Raw genomic sequence first — 18,600 nt, 5'->3', positions numbered from 1 at the left:
ACAGTACAGTTTAGTTATGGTGGCTTCTATGTTCAAGAAAAACAAGGATAAACAAAACTCAAAATAAAATAAAACCATATGCCAAGTATGAATGCTTTGAATCTTTGTAAAAACAGAGGAAGTGAAATGTGAATTCTTTCCTGTGAAAACATTTGGGGAAAGTATGAAATCTGGGTACTGGCTGGGTTCTGCGCCCTGTTTGTTTACCAGAGCAAACGCATAGTTGCACCAGGCTAAGCAATACACTGTTGTCTGTTACCTGTGGTCCCTTCACAGAGAAGACTTTCAGGAAGGAAACAATAAAGAAAAAAAAAAGAAAGATGGGAAAAATCTGTTCTTCCCACATAAAATCAGCCCTTTCTTCTGGAAACTAGTGCTTGCTCCAGAACTCTGGGGAAAAGCAGCGGTTGTTGCTGGGACTGGGAGATCATGCAGGGATCCTGACTGCAGTATTAGAGAAAACTGGGAGATATTTGGGGAAAAATCTGCAGCAGTTCAGTTGCAGGTGTGGTGCATGACCAGAGTCAGGAAAGGCCCTGTGGGGAGGGAGACGGGGAGGAAATGTCAGGTTTGGACAAGGCCCTCGCAGGGACGACTGAGACCTGCCGGGGTGGGATCAGGCCTGCAAGTCAGAAGAGGTGGTTAAGTTCAGGGGCCAGATGAAAGGATAGAGTAACAAGAGGTGAAATAAAGGAATATAATCAGACAGAGAGGCGAAGACTCATTTTAGAAAGGGAAGGGAAGATTCTGTGCACCAGGTAATGCACTCTAAGTGGATTCAAGGTAGGGGTCTCAAGCAGAATTTGGGTGGTGAATGCAAAATTTAGGCCCTGAATACCACCACACAGCCATCAGCTACATAGGCCTGCAGGCACCCAAACACCAGAAATGCTTTCCTCTTTCCCTGCAATTCCACGGTGCCAGGCTTCACGTCTCAGCACATTCCCAAAACGGGCCCATTTCTGACAGGGCCGAGCAGCTGGGAGCTGGGGAACCCAGCATTCCTCTGCCTAAATCCCCGATGGGGCATGATCAGAGAGGCATTTGCAAAGTATGCTGAAAGTACTCGTGACTGCCACTTTCTTTTAAACACTGCCACGAGTGGAGGGGCCCCTTTGCAACACGTGGGGTTAAAGCGCTTGCCTGGGCTGCAGAGGAGCACCTTTGTTTCCCCAGCTGCTATCTCCAGGATCTGGGCACCCAGCCTAGACCTACACTTATCTTTCCTAGGCAGGCCAGCAGGCAGGCTACGGTCCCGGGAAGAGGTGTTGGAAATAAGTTTGCATCCAGTTCGTAGGAGTATGTGGGCCCCGCCTGGACTAGTATCTGGTACAGATCTGGGGGAATCGCATGGCTGCACCGTGGCAGAGACAGGGAGGAGGACGCTCTTGCAAAAGAGGGGTGAACCAGACCAGCAGCCCAGCCTGCAAGGGCTGCTGCGAGGTCAATGCCTGGCTGCCAGCCATGCTGGCTCCCACTACCAGGTGTCTGCTGGCCCCCACGGACTGCCAGGGAGTCCCAGTGCAGAAGCCGGGTGCTGGTAGACAGATCAGCTTAAAAAAGGAGACCCTTAATAGGTCAGAACATAGTTGTGTTGGCAGGGACAGACCTTGGCAACAAAGGTAAAGGTGTGGTTGTTAAGCCCTACCTGCTATTATCCGCCACGCAAGCCGATTCCTATTGCTATGTATTTTTGCAGTAAAAGCACCACATGAACATGACTGGCACTTTACACAATGTTGATTTATAGCTTCACCATCTAAGAGTAATTTTCTTTTTTATCTCTTCTTTATTGATTTTACTTCCCTCAGTGGCATACCATAGATGAGAGCATCCTAATATTTATTACACCCACATATCTTTGTCATACGTCAAACCATGGCTACAGTAACAGAAGGCAATAACAAAGGAATAATGTTATAAAAAACACTGTGTGTACAGGCACTGTGATAGCTACTTGATTATGTTATTAAGTGCATGCTTTACTTAACCACATATAAAGTACAGCCTGTATTCCCCATGTGTTGTCGCTAGCTCAAGCTCTGAATTTCTGACCATGTCTCCACCTCACTTGGACCAGGCTTTCTTCATGGCCAGACTCCTCCCCATGTACTGTGTGCCCACAGATGTGACCCCAGGCATACCTGGAGCCCGTAATCTGGGGTGCCTGCCCCAGCATGCTTGGGGGTGAGCAAAACGCCTGGAACAACAAGCCAAGCTGCCTACAAGACACAGCTGAGACAGGAGGAGGCTGGCACTTTGGTACCACTCAGATTCTGCTCACTCTCGTGACTATCTTGGAGATAGTATTTTTCCACTAGAAAAATATTTTCCCACTTCCTCTCGACTCACATGTTGGACTATGCAGAATGGGACCCTATTTTCTTTGACAAGCACTTTAATAAGTTAGTCATTTATTTCCTTGTACTTCCACCAGTCTTTCTGTCCTAAGATAAAAGTGAACAAACAAAGACCTTTTTTTTATCCCTTTTAAAAGCTGTCAGTTATTTATTGCTCAAGCTACTGTTGCACTGATCATGATAAACAAGTAAGAGGAAAAGAGGATGGAAAAGGTACTAAGATGGACTTAAATGGTAACTTGACATTTTATTTACAAAGGTGAAGAAACACAAAAAACTGTGAAACATTCCTCAAACTGAATTTATGTATCCCAAGTTAGGGATTGCCACTGAGACCATGCTGGGAAATAAAGAAGTCTGGCCCATGAAGACCTGACAGGCTTCACACCTCTGCTATAACCTTTGGATCAAAACATCTTGTTTTTCCCCTAGTAATCCTTACAATCTCACCACACTTGGATTGATTTTGAACAAAATAGATAAGTGTCCCCATCACTACCCAGCATACTGAGTGCAAGATAAATCCCAATTTAAAGACATGAGAGGTAATTAGAACACAACTGTAAGAGCTGAAAGTACTGTTGAGAACAGCATATACTATCCATCAACACCCCAGTGGTAACCTCAGGCCACCTTCTAGGTCTTCAGGCAAAGCAGGAATTGGGTACAATGTGGAAAGCTGCTCAACAGCCTTCCAAACTCTAAGTAAGTGTTAAGCTCCAGCTCCATCCTGTGCCATAGACATTGTGATTCTTCCTCAATATAAAATCTGGTTTTGTTGTTGCTGTTGCAATCCCATCAGAATCAGCCCCCGCTGCACACCCTTCACGTCATTTCCCCTTGAATTCCTTTGCTTTATTCATGTCTCTCTCTATTTACTGCTTCTGTATGTATTTTGGCATTGGACACTAGACACAAGAAAAAAAAAGACTGTGGAATTTAATTCTGTTTTATTTATTCAATAAATCTCAGAAAAGGGTATCTTTTTATAGATAGGAAACCTTCTTTAAGGACATGTAAGAGGAATGCAGATTTAGTTATTAAGTAAGGAATCAAAAACTGTAATAATAATGCATAAAGCAACCAGCTCCTGGGGTGGTAAATTATTATTCATTTTATTATGGTATAATACGTAACTCTCCTGATACCATGGGAGTGACTCAAATTAAACCAGCTGAGAGTCTATCTACACTTTTTAAGAGGCTTTAAAAAGGTACATAAAAGTCTAACTCTATGAGATGTCTGTAATCCATTGACAAAACAACAGTACAGTGAAAGTGTACGCCTGTGAAAAACACTGTACACACTCTGCAGACAGCTTCCAAACCACAATATCTTAGCAGCTTTCATTTTCCAAAACAAAAAGCAATAAACTATATAATTCACTGTTACACTGCCAAAATAGTTTTAACCATTATGGTTAGATAAGCACAAACACATCCAAAATGAATAAGGTTTGGGGGCTTTTTTTGTGTGTATATGCTTTAGAACAACCATATTCATTTTTGTCTTATCCACAGGGTAGAAGAATTACTAACACAATAGTACACCACAAGTAGGGTTTACAGCCAAAAACTTAGTTTATTGTATTGCAAATAAACTAGTTCTATTTTGGTTATTAGGTTTTGTTTTGTGGGTTTTTTTCATCTCAAGAAAAATAATAGGGCTAGCCAGCTGCTCATTTGAGGCATGTCAGTGATTTATTACTTGTTTTTAAAGTAAATGGAAAGAGAGAGGTGTCAATTCAATTTGAAACATAATCTGAAGTGAAAGAGTGTATGTTAACCATTTCAGTTTTTGCCAACTGTGATCTAAAAATGTGTCTAAAATGTTGGTGGTGCCTATTCCTTCTTTCAATCAGTAACACAGACCAGACCAGTTCATGAGATGCTACCGCTAAGAATCTGAGTCGAGGGAAAATACACTGTGATGATTGGCACAGCAACCTGGCCTGATCTGACACATATAAAGTAACCAGAGTCAACTTGACTGTGGCATTTATTTCCAGTTCTGCATTTGCACCTTGGACTTAATGACACTGATCTGATCTTGGACTTAATGACCTGATCACAGGATTTCTGACCATTGGCTGTGACTGAGTGGAGATGGGCGCTGAGCTTGCCCTCATCTGGTGAATATTAATAATTTCTTTGTGATCTGGACCAGAACTCCAAGTTAATGCTCTGTAATTATTAGATACAGCTAAAGAAGTTCCCTTTTTATGGGAGACTGTGAGCTGAATAATGCCATAAATTTACATATGACATCCTATTAAAGCTCACCAATAAAATTAATGTAATAAGCAATGCATTACACAGCTTGTTCACCTTGAATATTATTGTACTATATAGTAGTGGGAAGATTCATCTCACACTCCTGTCTCCCTTCACCAAACTTATTCTCCCACAGAAGACATTTTCCCATTTACTTTAGATTACCATGTTTGATTAAAATGTCACCTGACTTTGAACTTCACCAAGCAGTTGCTCTTCTTGGCTACGCAGGATTCAGGGGAGTAACTGAAAGAACTGCTTAGTACTTCTACTCTTGTTCATCCATGGGCACTGCAAATACTGATGCCTAATTGACCTTACATCTACCACAGCCCTGACCAGCACAGTTGAGGAGAATGGTATTTTAGAGCTGTGAATGGTATCACAAAACTGGTGTGCAGAACTCTGTTGCAGACAGGAACATGGAAGGTAGAAACACTACAGCTTGATTTTGAAGAACTAAAATTAGCATTAAGGAACACCTTTTTTTCTATACCCAAAATACAGGATTGCACAGTGCCATATATCCAACTGAAAGCAACACTTCTAGGAGAAGCCTGAGGATTCAGCAAGGGCTTTGACAAATGAAAAAGGAAAATCGAAGACCTTACTGTGACACTCTCCCTCATGTTTACTATTTTTCTTATTCCCACCTCTTCCTGAGTTTTTTTGTTGAGGCAGTTCTTGGAGGGTGGGAAGAGCATCAGTAAGATGTTCTAATAGCTAAGACCATTACACCATTACAGGGCAGGCAGAAGCTGACAGGTGCACCCACTGACCATTACTTTGAGTACATCTCCTCAGCTGTCACTGTTCTGCTCATATGCATGGTCTGTTAAGACAGCATGATGTGAAACAAGGAGCTTTTCCCTGACACAGGTTAATGCTTCATACTGCCATGCCTGGCATTTTCGTTAGTGGCTGGAGATCCCAGAAAGACAGTGCTACCTACAGGTCATGTACTTCTCATGTTCCTGCTTACAATAGAGGTCTCTGGTCAAAACTTAACTAATAGTTAGCAAGACATTTCTGGAAGGGGGTAACTCTGTAACAAAACATCTTTTAGTCATAATATAAATAAGCTTTAGGAGCTTTAGGTGTCTACATTCCATCGCAAGCTGGGTCTTTAATTCCCCTAAGTTCCTCAGAAATCTTAGGCTTTGTTCATTCAATAATCAACATCATCTCTGTTCTTCAAAACTTTTCAGCTAAGCCCCTTAATTCTGGAATTAGCCCTCACTAATGCAAATGAAGACACTAGGGAAACTGATCAAATTTAAATCTGGGTCATGTGATAAATTCACAAGTGATCCTTAACTTGTTTATCGGAAGATTGCTTCTAATTTCTTAGAAACAATCCAGCTCTTAGCAGTAGGCAATAATTTCTCATGAAAATGATCTGAGCTTATAAGTCAAAATGTTGAGTGTTAAGAATAAGATAAACATGGTTCCTATGAATTTTATGTTCTTTTAAACTGCTTGATCTCAGGCTTCGTATTGAAAGTCCTAGAAATAACTACACATTTAAAGATATTTCTTCAACTATTAAAGCATGGGAAAATTCAAAGTACACTTATTCATTTTTATTTATTAATGATTCTTCTTAAAAAGAAGAAATTTTATTTATGGATCCAAAGAAATCAGTACACATTGAGCACCTACATTGTTTTCTATGTTATGAATTTCTAATGTAGACAAGGAAGTGTAAATATTGACATTTGTCAGCTTGACAAGTTGAGATCTAGTCTTCCATTATCTTACAGCAGAAACTGCAAGAACATGCTCACAATGTGGAGCCCAATGCAGGCTTTCAGAAAGCACTAATTCATAGAATCATAGAAGGTTTTGGGTTGGAAGGGACCTTAAAGATCACCTAGTCCCAAACCCCCTGCCATGGGCAGGGACACCTTCCACTAGCCCAGGTTGCTCAAAGCCCCGTCCAACCTGGCCTTGAGCTCTGCCGGGGATGGGGGACACACAACCTCTCTGGGCAACCTGCTCCACTGTCTCACCACCCTCACAGTAAAGAATTTCTTCCTTATATCTAATATAAATCCACCCTTTTTCAGTTTAAAATGGTTACCCTTTGTCCTATCACTATACTGCCTGATAAAGAGTCCCGTGACATAGTGTCGCAATCCAGTTTACTTCTTCCAGGAAAATCTGCAAGTTCTTTGGGAAAGCGCCTGGAAAAATGTCCAAAACTAGTTACCTATTGTATTTAGAATGGAGTTCTGAATGCTGTGGAATAGAAATATTTGTAGCCCTGTGCTCAGTCACATAGATTTTTTGTGTGACACCTTCCATGTGGTATACCTACTATGTCTCAAGTGCTTTATTGATGTGAAAAAACTGCCCTTCTATGGATGTGGCAGCGTTTCAAATATCTTTGTCAGTCTAGGCAGGTTTTCTCATCTTAGAATTGCTGATGTGAGAGAAGTGATATGAACAGAAGGGATGGAGAATTGCTGATATAAAAAGATGGGGAAATTAAGAAAAAGAAATCTATTGTTTTTACAGGCTTCCATATGATGACACTTCAAAGACAAAGCAAATACCAGTTAGTGATTGGGGCAGATTTAATATTACCTTTTCTGTTCAGGAAGATGGTGAAGCTGATTTGTGAAGGGGTTTGACTCCCTGAACATGGAAAAGAACTCCAAATTTCCAAAACACAGACGAATTAATGATTTACCACAGATAGCTATGATTCCACAGAGACTCCACCTTCCCTTTTTGGCAGTGGACAGTATATACAAATAAAACCAAATAGACATAAAGATCTTGAAAACAATGCAAACAACTATAGACAGAATTTTCTTTTTCCTAAGTTTATCCTAAGGCTCCAGGTGATAAAACCAGGGAAACATTTGTTTCAAGAGGATTAAAATTATGATGAATTCTGCTGAAGCATCAACCTCCACCATGTTTCTATTGAAAGCAGAACAAAGTCAGAGAGAGGTCACAGTCACTGCTTATTTATTTACTTGTATATTTTTGGAGGTAAGGAGGATGATGGGAAAAGGATTGTGGAAAAAAAAAAAGTAGCAAAGAACGATACACACAAAAGAAGCAAAGGGATAGCTAACTTGACATTAAAAGAACTAGAGTTTGGGTTTAGAGAAAGGCTGTAAAGATACCATGGTCTAGAGGAATTTTTTCTGTTTTTGAAGTTTGTGTGATTTCCTGACGGAGTTCTGCATCTCCCTGTGGATTGCTGGCAGTTTTCTGCAATTAGCTATGATTTGTTCCTCTTCACATCTGGTACAGTTTCTAACTCCCAACTCGAGTGTCAATGTTTTTAGCCTTTCTGATGGGTCAGGACTGCATTTCTGCTGCATCCCACCTAAATGACTTCAGAGAGCCCACAGGCTTTTGTGGAGTGCAACTGGAGTGAGAAGATAAACAGATGTGCAGCAGACAACAAGGACTTTGCTACATAGATCAAAGTACTCAGAAGTGGCATCACTAAATTATTTTGACTCTTTGGTATGAAAGAGGTAGGCTTTAACAAGTATTTGAGGCACCATGTGAAGAAGTATACTCCAACTATACAGAGTATGGGTATTCTTGAAAGTTTCTCATTTGAGATTTGATTCCATGGACAGAGGCATCAAACATACTATAATCAAGCATAGATAGAGCAACACATGATAAAACTCTGTGCAAATGGAAATGAAACATGATTTCTAATAAATAGTGTGGTTTTGGAAAAGGTCTTTATGCTGTGTGAGAAGTGCCATATACCAGTTTTATATATTCCTACAAACCACCATTTCCTAGAGGCAGGCATTGACTGAAGTTCTATAGAGAAGATTTTTTTCCATGCTCTCAGAGAGATGAAATTTTTTCTTTGTGGAAACTTCCGGGCACCATAATATCTTCAGAAAAGTCTCTTTAAAATTATTTTCAACTTGGTGGCAAATATATCATGAAGGCTTTGTGACCAGCTAACAGTGATCCTGCTGTTTCTGAAGAGGAGCAACTGTATGAAACAGACCATCTGACCCCAGTTTAAGAAAACACGTTGCAGACAGTCATTCTTGTGCAAAGGGAGCATAGGCCATCCATACTAGACAGCCTTGAGGTGATGGAGGCATGCCTTAAGCAAAATTCAAGAAGCACCTAGTTCATATTTAGAAAACATTTTTCTGTTGTTTCATGACTAACGCATCTCTAAATTCTGCCCACTGCCCTTCTCCACAAGTCCCTCTTCCTCAAATGCTTTCATTCATACAGCAGCTCCAATCTTACCGCTGTTTATAACCCTGTGACATAGTCTTATTTTCTACCACAATCTTCAAGCATCTCTTGTGATGCCACAGAGAAAGAACAGGCTCAAAATCTGCTTCTGTGGGCTATAGCAGAGAAACTTGCAAGGAGGGGACTGGATAAGGCAGACTAAATAATCCTGGAGCACTCAAACACATGGGGCCTATGAAGCCATTTAAACTGCTTGAGCTTTAGGCCAGCTTTGTGTCAGCATTTCATTTTTCTCGTAGAACAGATGCTTGTTTTATGTTGTATCTTCCATATTCTCTCAGTATTGAGCATTTTGCAATTAACTTCATCCAGGACAAATAAAACCTGACAGAACTCAGTGCATGGGAGACAGATGTAAATGAGCAGCACTGCTTTAACCAGCTGTATCTGGCTGAACCTCAGCAGCAAGCTGTCTGTCAAACTCTGCCATTAAAAAAAAAAAAAAAATCACATCTTGTGAGCCGGTGTGTGTGTGCTGCAGAGGCCTGTGCTAGAATAGCAATCATGATAAACGGGGAAGGAGAGAGCCTGTGATGGAGCAGCTGCTGTAACTCAGCGCAGCTTCATTTAGCTTTTCCCCCTCCCACAGCAAATGCTAAATCTACCCTGCTAAAGAGTTCAAACCATGAAGATATTCCCCACAGAAGAGGATTATAAAGCCCTGTGATGAGCCTGGAATGAAATTAAAAATAGCCTGTGAAATGAATGTGCTTTTCTTAGTCTGCTTTGGGAGGTTTCACGAAGGAAGTTTTGCTTCTCAAAGCAGTACATGTAATCTCTCATGGATAGATCCCAAGCTGTCCGCTGTGTAACAAATGTAGATGGCTGTTCAGAAGGAATGTGGTCGCCTTGTCTGGGGTCTTTTTTTGTGGTGCCGGGGCAAGGGGAGCGTGTGTGTGCATGTGAGTATGTGTGTAGGAAAAGGAGGGCTCAGCCAGTCGATCAGATTTCATTAGATTTCTAACTGCCAGCTTTAGGCTAGTGGTTTTGGAATATTACTTGGGATCATTTCAAGTATTTTCAGCTTTGAAAAGCAAGTTGTTGTAGTTTCTAATTAAAAGAGAGGAAAAAAAGGCCCCTTTGTCAGTTAATAAATAATGGTCATTGACACTTCAGTTCAAAAAAACAGGAAACTCTGGAGCTTTCCTTTCTCCCATCTCAGCTAAGAGCTCCTGGCAAGAGGCGGTGTCCCCAGCAGAGGACCACCTGCGGCTCAGGAGCAGCCAAGTTCTCAAGCTGAGATAGAGGAATTTTATACATGACCATGATGTCCACTTCCACTCCAGGCCATCTTGAAACCAGATGCATCTCAACTTTCAAGATACAGAAGTGGAAGGTGCCAGATTTACAGTATAAAACACCTTCTTTTAGCATTACTCAGTCTGTGGGATCCCTGGCTGCTTATTTTATCCCTCATAATATTAGAAAAGAATACAGATCCTGCCAAGTTTAGTAGTTTCATGTAAAGCACTGACAAATAGCCTTAGATGGTAAATTCCCTGAGAGCTCTCTTATGCCTGCAAAGAACCATGCACACTCCTGCTGAGGTATATATAACATAGTCTCAAGCATATAGAGAAGATATGCTTAACATTTCCTTCAGTTCTTGCCTTATTCATGTCACTTATTCCATCATGTTGTGAATCATGCTATCCATCCACTGATGCCAATAAGAAGGATGAACTTTCAAGTATATCTAAACACAGATTACCTTGCTTTGTGGCAACATAGTTGATATGGGTACATTTTTAAGGACGCCTGCCACAATTTTATTTCCAAAAGTGTGGCCACTATGTAAATCCAAAGGTTGCTGAGGGCTGTTAAGTGAGATAAATTGCCCCATAGATCTGCTTATCTCGTTCGAGTGCCTGCAGAAGAAGCCTAGGCAACCAGCTTGTACATAGTGACTATTATTTACATGCCTAAAGTAATATGAGATGAAGCCAGTCCCTCTCCCTGAGTTACTACGGAAAATTCTTACCCTTGCCTAATAGCATCAAAATTATTTCATGTAGCTATTTCAGTATCTTCAGGAAATTTGGAAAACAGTAACACTTTCATATCTTCTCCATGTACACTGATTCTGGGATCCTACACATTTGACACGGCTAAACTGAAACTACAGATACAACTCATCCTCAGTTTATTCAAGGGAATAGAAAGTTGATAGGACTTCTATCTGTTATGCTAATGCTATACACTGTCCTAGAACTCACTGTATGTAGATGTCTGGAAGTTTTATGTGTAGAGGTCTGCAGAGACTATAGGTGAAATTAAAACCTAGCACTAAAATTAACCTTGGCTAGAGAGAGCACCACCCTCACTGTTTTTTCTGTGGCTCATGTTGAGTGTAAGCATGGCCAGGACCAGGTAAACTGAGACTTGTACCTCAATATGAGAATGGTGGGCTAGTAAAAGTTTCTCTGGTCTTTCAGACACTTTTCTTCCCTGTTCTATTTCTGTGATAATGATCCAAAAAGTTCTGGAAAGATCCCTTAATGAAATTTTTACATGACATCAGCTTTTCATGTGACCACCTCAAAAAACAACTGTAAGAGGTATATATGGAAACAATAAAGACCTACTGGTTTTTATGGAAGTATAATGCCATCCAAATAAAATCCACCATCTATGGAAACTTTCATTAAAAACATAACTCTGAAAGACTCAGTACTAGTAATTCAACAAAAAGAACCCTTGTTTTCTAATGTAAGTGAGAGTTGTGTAATGTCAGGCTTATCACAGAAAAAAAGAACTATTCACATACATAGCACAGAGAAAGTCTACACATGAAGATAATGAAGAACAGATGTTATCTCAGGGAAGATGCTGAGCTTAAGACTTTTTACAATGGAGGCTCAAAAATAAGTGTTTTATGCATCATATGCCATTGCAAAGATACCTCTTTTTTTCATCATATTCAGTAATATGCCTGTACTTTACAGGAAAAACAGAACTTCTTGGGTAAGAATAAACTCTCCCTCACCCACTGACAATGTGAGAAACTGTCCCTGCTCTTTTTCCTCTGTCTGAACATCTTTCATCTCCCTATACCAAATCCTCCATCAGTCCCAGAGCACATCTGTAGCAGTTAGGAGAGGGGAGAGCAACTCCTCTTGCCTGGTTGACAGGGAAAAGAAAGACACTTTCAGGGTGCTCTGCGGACAAAGGCTGACCTGGAAGGAACTTGTTGCACACCACTGCCAGGGGAGTCACAGGCTCACCTATGTGCAGAAATTGAGTACTACTGATGGAATTTAGTACCATCCCTAAAGGGTTACCAATGTGGGTGGGAGAGTCTCTGACAACTCCTAGGAAAGCCAAAAAAGTAATTTTACAAGAGCCCGAAGCCTCATGCACACCTGGTGTCTGTCCACTGTGGTTAAACTACTCTTTTGTGTCTTCCACACATGGAAAATTAAGTTCAAATTATCAGAATTATCTCAGCATATGTACAAAAATATGATTGCTGAATAAGTGGCCAATAGAAATCCTGTAATAGCCTATAAAGAATGAAATGCCCTTTAAGAAATATACTTATTATTAAGGTAATGAGGTAATAATAATTCAACAAAGGGGCAACACTATAAATGATAAAGTTCTACCATGGGTAAGGATTTGACTATAAAGCAAGAAGACATAGCTTTCAACATGGGAACTGATTATTAGTGTCTATTTTTAATCAGCTGAAAAATACACTACAGTGCAAAAAATCAGATGTCCCAGTATAATTCAGATCAGAATGAAACAGACTCCTGGAACCATCAAAAATGACTTGCATTCATTTTAGATGACTAATTTGTTTATATTGTCTAATGCTTTCAATTATGCTATGGAAGCAAAAGTTTTCTTCTTAGTTGCATTGAGTAATGGAATGTCCACTGTGCTTTTAAGTGAAGAATTAGTTTGGGTCTCATAAACCATTATCTTTGGTGCTTTTCAGTGCCCAGACCTGCTAAAAACACAGCTGCTACATATCATCTGCTGACATTATTTTTTATTTTTTGATACTTGTGGGGAACCCTGTGAAAGGGTCTTTAAAACATGTAGCAGGGTTTTAGATAACTAAGTTACAGAGCATGGCTATCATGCAAACGCTCACTGCTTACACAATAAGTATACAGGGTTTAATAGGTAATACCTTGTACCTACTGTGATTGCTTGTTCTTGCAGATTTCAGAGTAATCCAGAAAGAATTCTATAGTCACTCTACATTAACAGAAAACAGGAGACGTTGCAATGTGTACATTCTTTGTCTGATAACGCAGGCATAACAAAAAAAATAAGTAGGTGTGCCACAGACCTGTTTATTTCCCACAATACTGGCTGGCTGTTTCAAAGCATAGACATCAGACATAGTAGTGTGGAGAGCAGCCCTGGAGTAGTACAGCAAGTTTAGACAGGTACAGATAATAACAAAACATACTTGCTGCATTTCAGGTGCTCTAGCTGAAAGCTTAATGTTGACACTACTCAGTCCTTTTCAAGGCTAATACATCATAGGGCCAAAATATATTGTGGCCTGAACAAGGCCTGAACAATTTTAATAGTTTGGGGGGTTTTATATGTGGTTTTTAAACATATGTTCTTTTATCAGTTCATTTGTTTAATTTGTGTATGGTACTTTATCAAATGCTAATATTTTTAACATAAAAATTACATCTTAGCTTTTCTGGTTATATAAGCAAAAATCTTAAATCTGTCCATGGAAAAGAAACATTATTTGTTTAAGCAGAGTGAATCACTGTTAGCTTTCTTCACTGATGATGTACAGTTATCAACTTCAAAAGTTCCAAGTTGAATTCTCAGAAAAAAAAAAAAAAAGTGTCACACATTAATGATTCTTAATTTATTAATTAGAAAATGTTAGTTTCATGTATCCCTTGACATTAGCCTTCCTATGATATATTTACACATCATAAAACAAGCACAGAACAGGAAATAAAAAACAGAAAAAAAAACCCAACTATGCGATATAATCCAGCAAGCAGCTCAGCTGCAAAAAATAATTCAGTTAATTGCATGCTTACAGTTTGCTCCATCCCAAAACATTTTCATGCTTTGAACAATGACTGACAATTGTATTCAAAGAAAGAAAATTCTTCACTCATATTTACGGTATACATGCAAAATAAAACCTTCATGGACATATGTGGCTGTGCTTGCAACTGTCATGAACAGCACACAAGTTTTGCCAGCTCTTTTGCTTGTGACCACCATAAAAGATGCAAGGCATGCTGCCATAACTGGTGGGTCAGCAAAGTATGTTGAGAATATCTTAGCTGCACTGGTTCAAGTGTACCGCTAGCTTTCTGCTATACTAATGATGAGGAGATTCACTGTGGCAAGAGACATCTCTCTCTTTCAATAAAGGGAATAAGCAATAGCAAATGGCTCAGGGAGGTAATATCCTGACAAAGTTTACCTGAGGTGAGCTGAAGCTTCTGCTTGGTACATGGCCTAGGAGACCACACTTTCTTATGGGAATGTGAAGCGATGGGAATGGGAGAGAAAAATGTGAATAATAGTTTTGAGGAATCCAAACTTTTCATTAGTATTTGTCAAGTGCAAGAAATTCTGGAAGTTTAACTTCACTCCATTTCTTAAAATCAGGCCTTCTAAAATGAAAATATTGGAAGTGTACCAATCTGATATTGGTTAGCCATAGTATTGCTAGCGATTACCTCACACGACAAGTCTTGGCCAAGGGTTTCTATTTGCGCAGGAAAAGGCTGGCAGTACCCATAGCTTTTTCTTCAGGCTAAGCCTCTCAGTTTGCTCTCCATGTTTTTCATCATTCTAAATGCAGTCTTTTTACAAGGTTCCTTGATTTCATTTTTTCCATATGTTTTCTTCTTGGCTTTTGCACACCCACCGGATGTTGCAGGGCTGGATTCTGTCTCAGGTGCTGTCAGAAGGGTGGGCTGGGCCCTACTTGGTGCCACTCCTTGGCCCTGGGGCTCCCAGCACTTTCCCTCTCTAGGTGAGGCAGTGTCACCCTTGCTGTCTCTGCAACCTCCAAAGAGACACTAGAGCCATCACCCTGCCTGCTGTCTGGCCTGAGCACATATGGGGGAAATTGAGACCCAGCTGCACAAATGGGTAATCCTCAACAGCCAAATTAATGCCTGGACAGGCTGGAGCCATGGGCTGAGCCCAACTGGAGGAGTTTCCATAAGGCCAAATGCCGGGGGCTGCCCTTGGGCCACAACAACCCCCAGCAGTGCTACAGGCTTAGGGAGGAGTGGCTGGAGAGCTGCCAGTCAGAGAGGGACCAGAGGGGGTGATTGACAGCCGGCTGAACAGGAGCCAGCAGTGTGCCCAGGGGGCCAAGAAGGCCAATGGCATCCTGGCTTGTGTCAGCAATAGCGTGGCCAGCAGGGACAGGGAAGGGATCTGACCCCTGGGCTCGGCACTGGTGAGGCCGCCCCTCGATTCCTGTGTTCAGTTTTGGGCCCCTCACTACAAAAAGGACATTGAATGACTCGAGTGTGTCCAGAGAAGGGCAACGGAGCTGGTGCAGGGTCTGGAGCACAGGTCGTATGGGGAGCGGCTGGGGGAACTGGGGGGGTTTAGTCTGGAGAAGAGGAGGCTGAGGGGAGACCTCATCGCCCTCTACAGCTACCTGAAAGGAGGGTGCAGAGAGCTGGGGATGAGCCTCTTTAACCAAGTAGCAAGTGACAGGACAAGAGGGAATGGCCTCAAATTGCACCAGGGAGGGTTTAGACTGGATATTAGGAAGCATTTCTTTCCAGAACAGGTTGTTAGGCATTGGAATGGGTTGCCCATGGCAGTGGTGGAGTCCCCATCCCTGGAGGTGTTTAAGAGTCGGGTTGACATAGCTCTGAGGGATATGGTGTAGTTGGGAACTTTCAGTGTTAGGTTAATGGTTGGACTAGGTGATCTTCAAGGTCTTTTCCAACCTAGATGATTCTGTGGTTCTGTGCCAGGCAACTGATGGAGTGCATTTAAATATCTGAAGCCCAGGAGGCTCAGAAATCAGTCACATGTGAGGCAGCTTAAGCTGGTCGACAGGGAATTCCCAGGCAAGAGCAGGATTAGCTCTTTTCTAAAAGGTGGTTAATCTACAAATTTTTAAGTAGAGGGACAGAGGATTCATTTAACATATACTTCACAGCCATGAATCATTTTCAGAAGTAGGGTAGATGCAAAAGTGTTGCTAAAAAAAAAGCCAAGAGAGAATTGTGGTCATTGTAGCTGAAATAAACTCATTGAATCCTTCAATTCAAGTCCTCCTTACATCTGATTTAGAGCAAGGCTTTGAAATAAAATTGCTTTCCTCTCAAGAGAGCTCCCTTACACAGACTATAGAATGAACTGAACAGAGTCCTTGTTGAAGGTGATCCACTTTGCACACATTAGTAGCTGTATGAGCAGAGGTTGGGATCTAAATATAGTCATTTTCACACTCTGTCCAAGGTCAATGAATATCTCAATATTTTTTACACAGTAGGACAAGAGAGACTTAGAAGGTATCAGAACTGAACCTCTCTAACTTTGCAGTGATTAGAAGATCTAGGTTTAAATCCCCCACAGAGATCAGGAAGAGGAAAGATCTGCATTTGGATACCCCAGCCTAAGTCCTCTCAACATTGACTTCTCAGTGATGAAGGACAGGGGAAGACAAAGGCTTCAATCACTGTGTTTTGCTTGAAAAGCATCTCATAGTCTCCTAAAAGGAATTGAGAGGGAAGGCATACTAACATGAGAACAGTCAGTGTTAGGTTAATGGTTGGACTAGATGATCTTCAAGGTCTTTTCCAACCTAGATGATTCTGTGATTCTGTAACATATTTCCGCAACATGCTAGAGCTTAGTCATGAGTTACACACTTACATGTTTTATGATGTCAGGATTTAGGCAAAAACAGGCAAGAAGTTAGGCCCTAAAGATTTTAAGCATCAAAAGTAAGTCAGGAAGGAGTATGAGCTGCATGGACAGAAAAGTGAGTTTAATCATTCTCTCCAAACTTCCCTAGCTTGGATTTGTAACAGAAGAAAGATGTCTTGATTTGCAGTTACTTGCTCTAGTGAGAAATCTACACTGAAACAAAAATCCATTTAACTTCTGGCAAGAACTCTTGTGGTTTTCAAGAAAGAGAAAAATTCTCAGCAGATTTTTAGAAAGACTGGATCTCCTCGTTTGAATTCTTTGGCTGCCATATGTTAGAACTATACACACAGAGCCTACCTCAAAAAAACACAATATTAAAAGCCACATAATTCAGAAGTTAGGGGATGGTAGACTTAAGGGCTGTCTTTGTGACAATAACTCAGCTGTTTTGTGCATATGCATTAAGATAGGATCCCAGATCACCCTTGTCTTGTTCAATACTCATCATGGATAGGGTGTTCCTAACAAGCAGGTATTTTAAATTTCGTTTTCTCTGTGTGTTTAGTGTGTGGTCCCTAGCCATACTTACTGCAAAGTGTTTAAATGCTAATCAAGACAGAATTGATATTTTTTCCTTGCTTATTTCTGTGATCCTCAGGACCCCAGTGCATATGTGGGATAGCATCTGTATATTGTCTGGCTGAGTGGAAGGTGGGAGCACACAGCAGGCTCTGGCATTGTGCCTCCAAGTCTCAACTGGCAGGATATTGGAGGACCTGGACTTCCTCAGCAGAGCTGTTTCATCACCATCCTGTACACTTAACAAGTCAGCAGGTCTTGGAAGCAATTAAATTCATAGAATCATATGAATCAGTTATTGCCATATATACATTGGGGGTGGTGGTTGTTAAGATTACTCTTTTGCATGCTTCAGTTGGCAGCCTTAATAACTTCATCACAGCTCAGCAATTTTCTAGCTTGCTTGTTTTTCAGGACAAAACTTTGAGACATAGCTGATCCAGAATGACGCCTTCTTTTAGCTATTTGAGGATCCCTGTGGGACAGTTTTCAGCTCCAGGGTCCCTCAAAGGGAGTGGTCTCCACATCTTCATATGGATAATAATGCTTTCGCAGTTGCCTCTTCTGTGGTGCTGCCAACAGCAATGGGGACAGACTATACACGATCATCTCATAGTTGTCATTCATAGCACCTAACCTCAGCTTCAACAAAGAAATTGTCATCACTGTACAATTACTCACCAAGCAGTAGTTTAATATCCCAGCACAGATGAATTTTCCTGTCTTTTCATGCTGTTTCAGATCAGCCACACCCACTCCAGCTATTTGATTCTTGTGAAATATTTTTTGTGATCCTTGAGCATATGATAAAAAAAACCCTCTATGGTTTCTTCTATTTCTGATAAATCTTTTCATGTTTGCCCAAAGTACCAGATACATCCTATAAATTTTCTTCACTGTTGTCCTTGACAAATGATGAGTGAACTTCAAAAGGCAAAGAGATTTTGCATCTTTAAGCACCAATCCAAAGTAGAGATGCTCTGAAGAGCCCCCAGTTTCTTTCTGAAAAATCTTTCTGAAGGCATTTGAATTTACAAAGCTTTAAAAAAGAGTAGTTAAACTGTATGGTGCATCTCATTTAAAAACAGAAGCCTCTTGTTTCTTCTTTAGTGTTCTCTCAAAAAAACATGAAAAGCATTGTTTCCTCAGTGGACCTGAGCTCAGAGAAGAGCTGGAATTCCCTCTTCTGCCTGTGGTTTTTGATATCTCCTCTGTTCCTGTTTTTAGTACATGGGCAAACTTAAGAGTAAGTGAATATTGCCTCGGAATTT

This window comes from Athene cunicularia (genome assembly GCF_003259725.1).
Source record: "Athene cunicularia isolate RWA chromosome 2 unlocalized genomic scaffold, athCun1 chr2_part1, whole genome shotgun sequence".
Classification (NCBI taxonomy): Eukaryota; Metazoa; Chordata; class Aves; order Strigiformes; family Strigidae; genus Athene; species Athene cunicularia.
Note: the sequence above shows the minus strand (reverse complement) of the source record.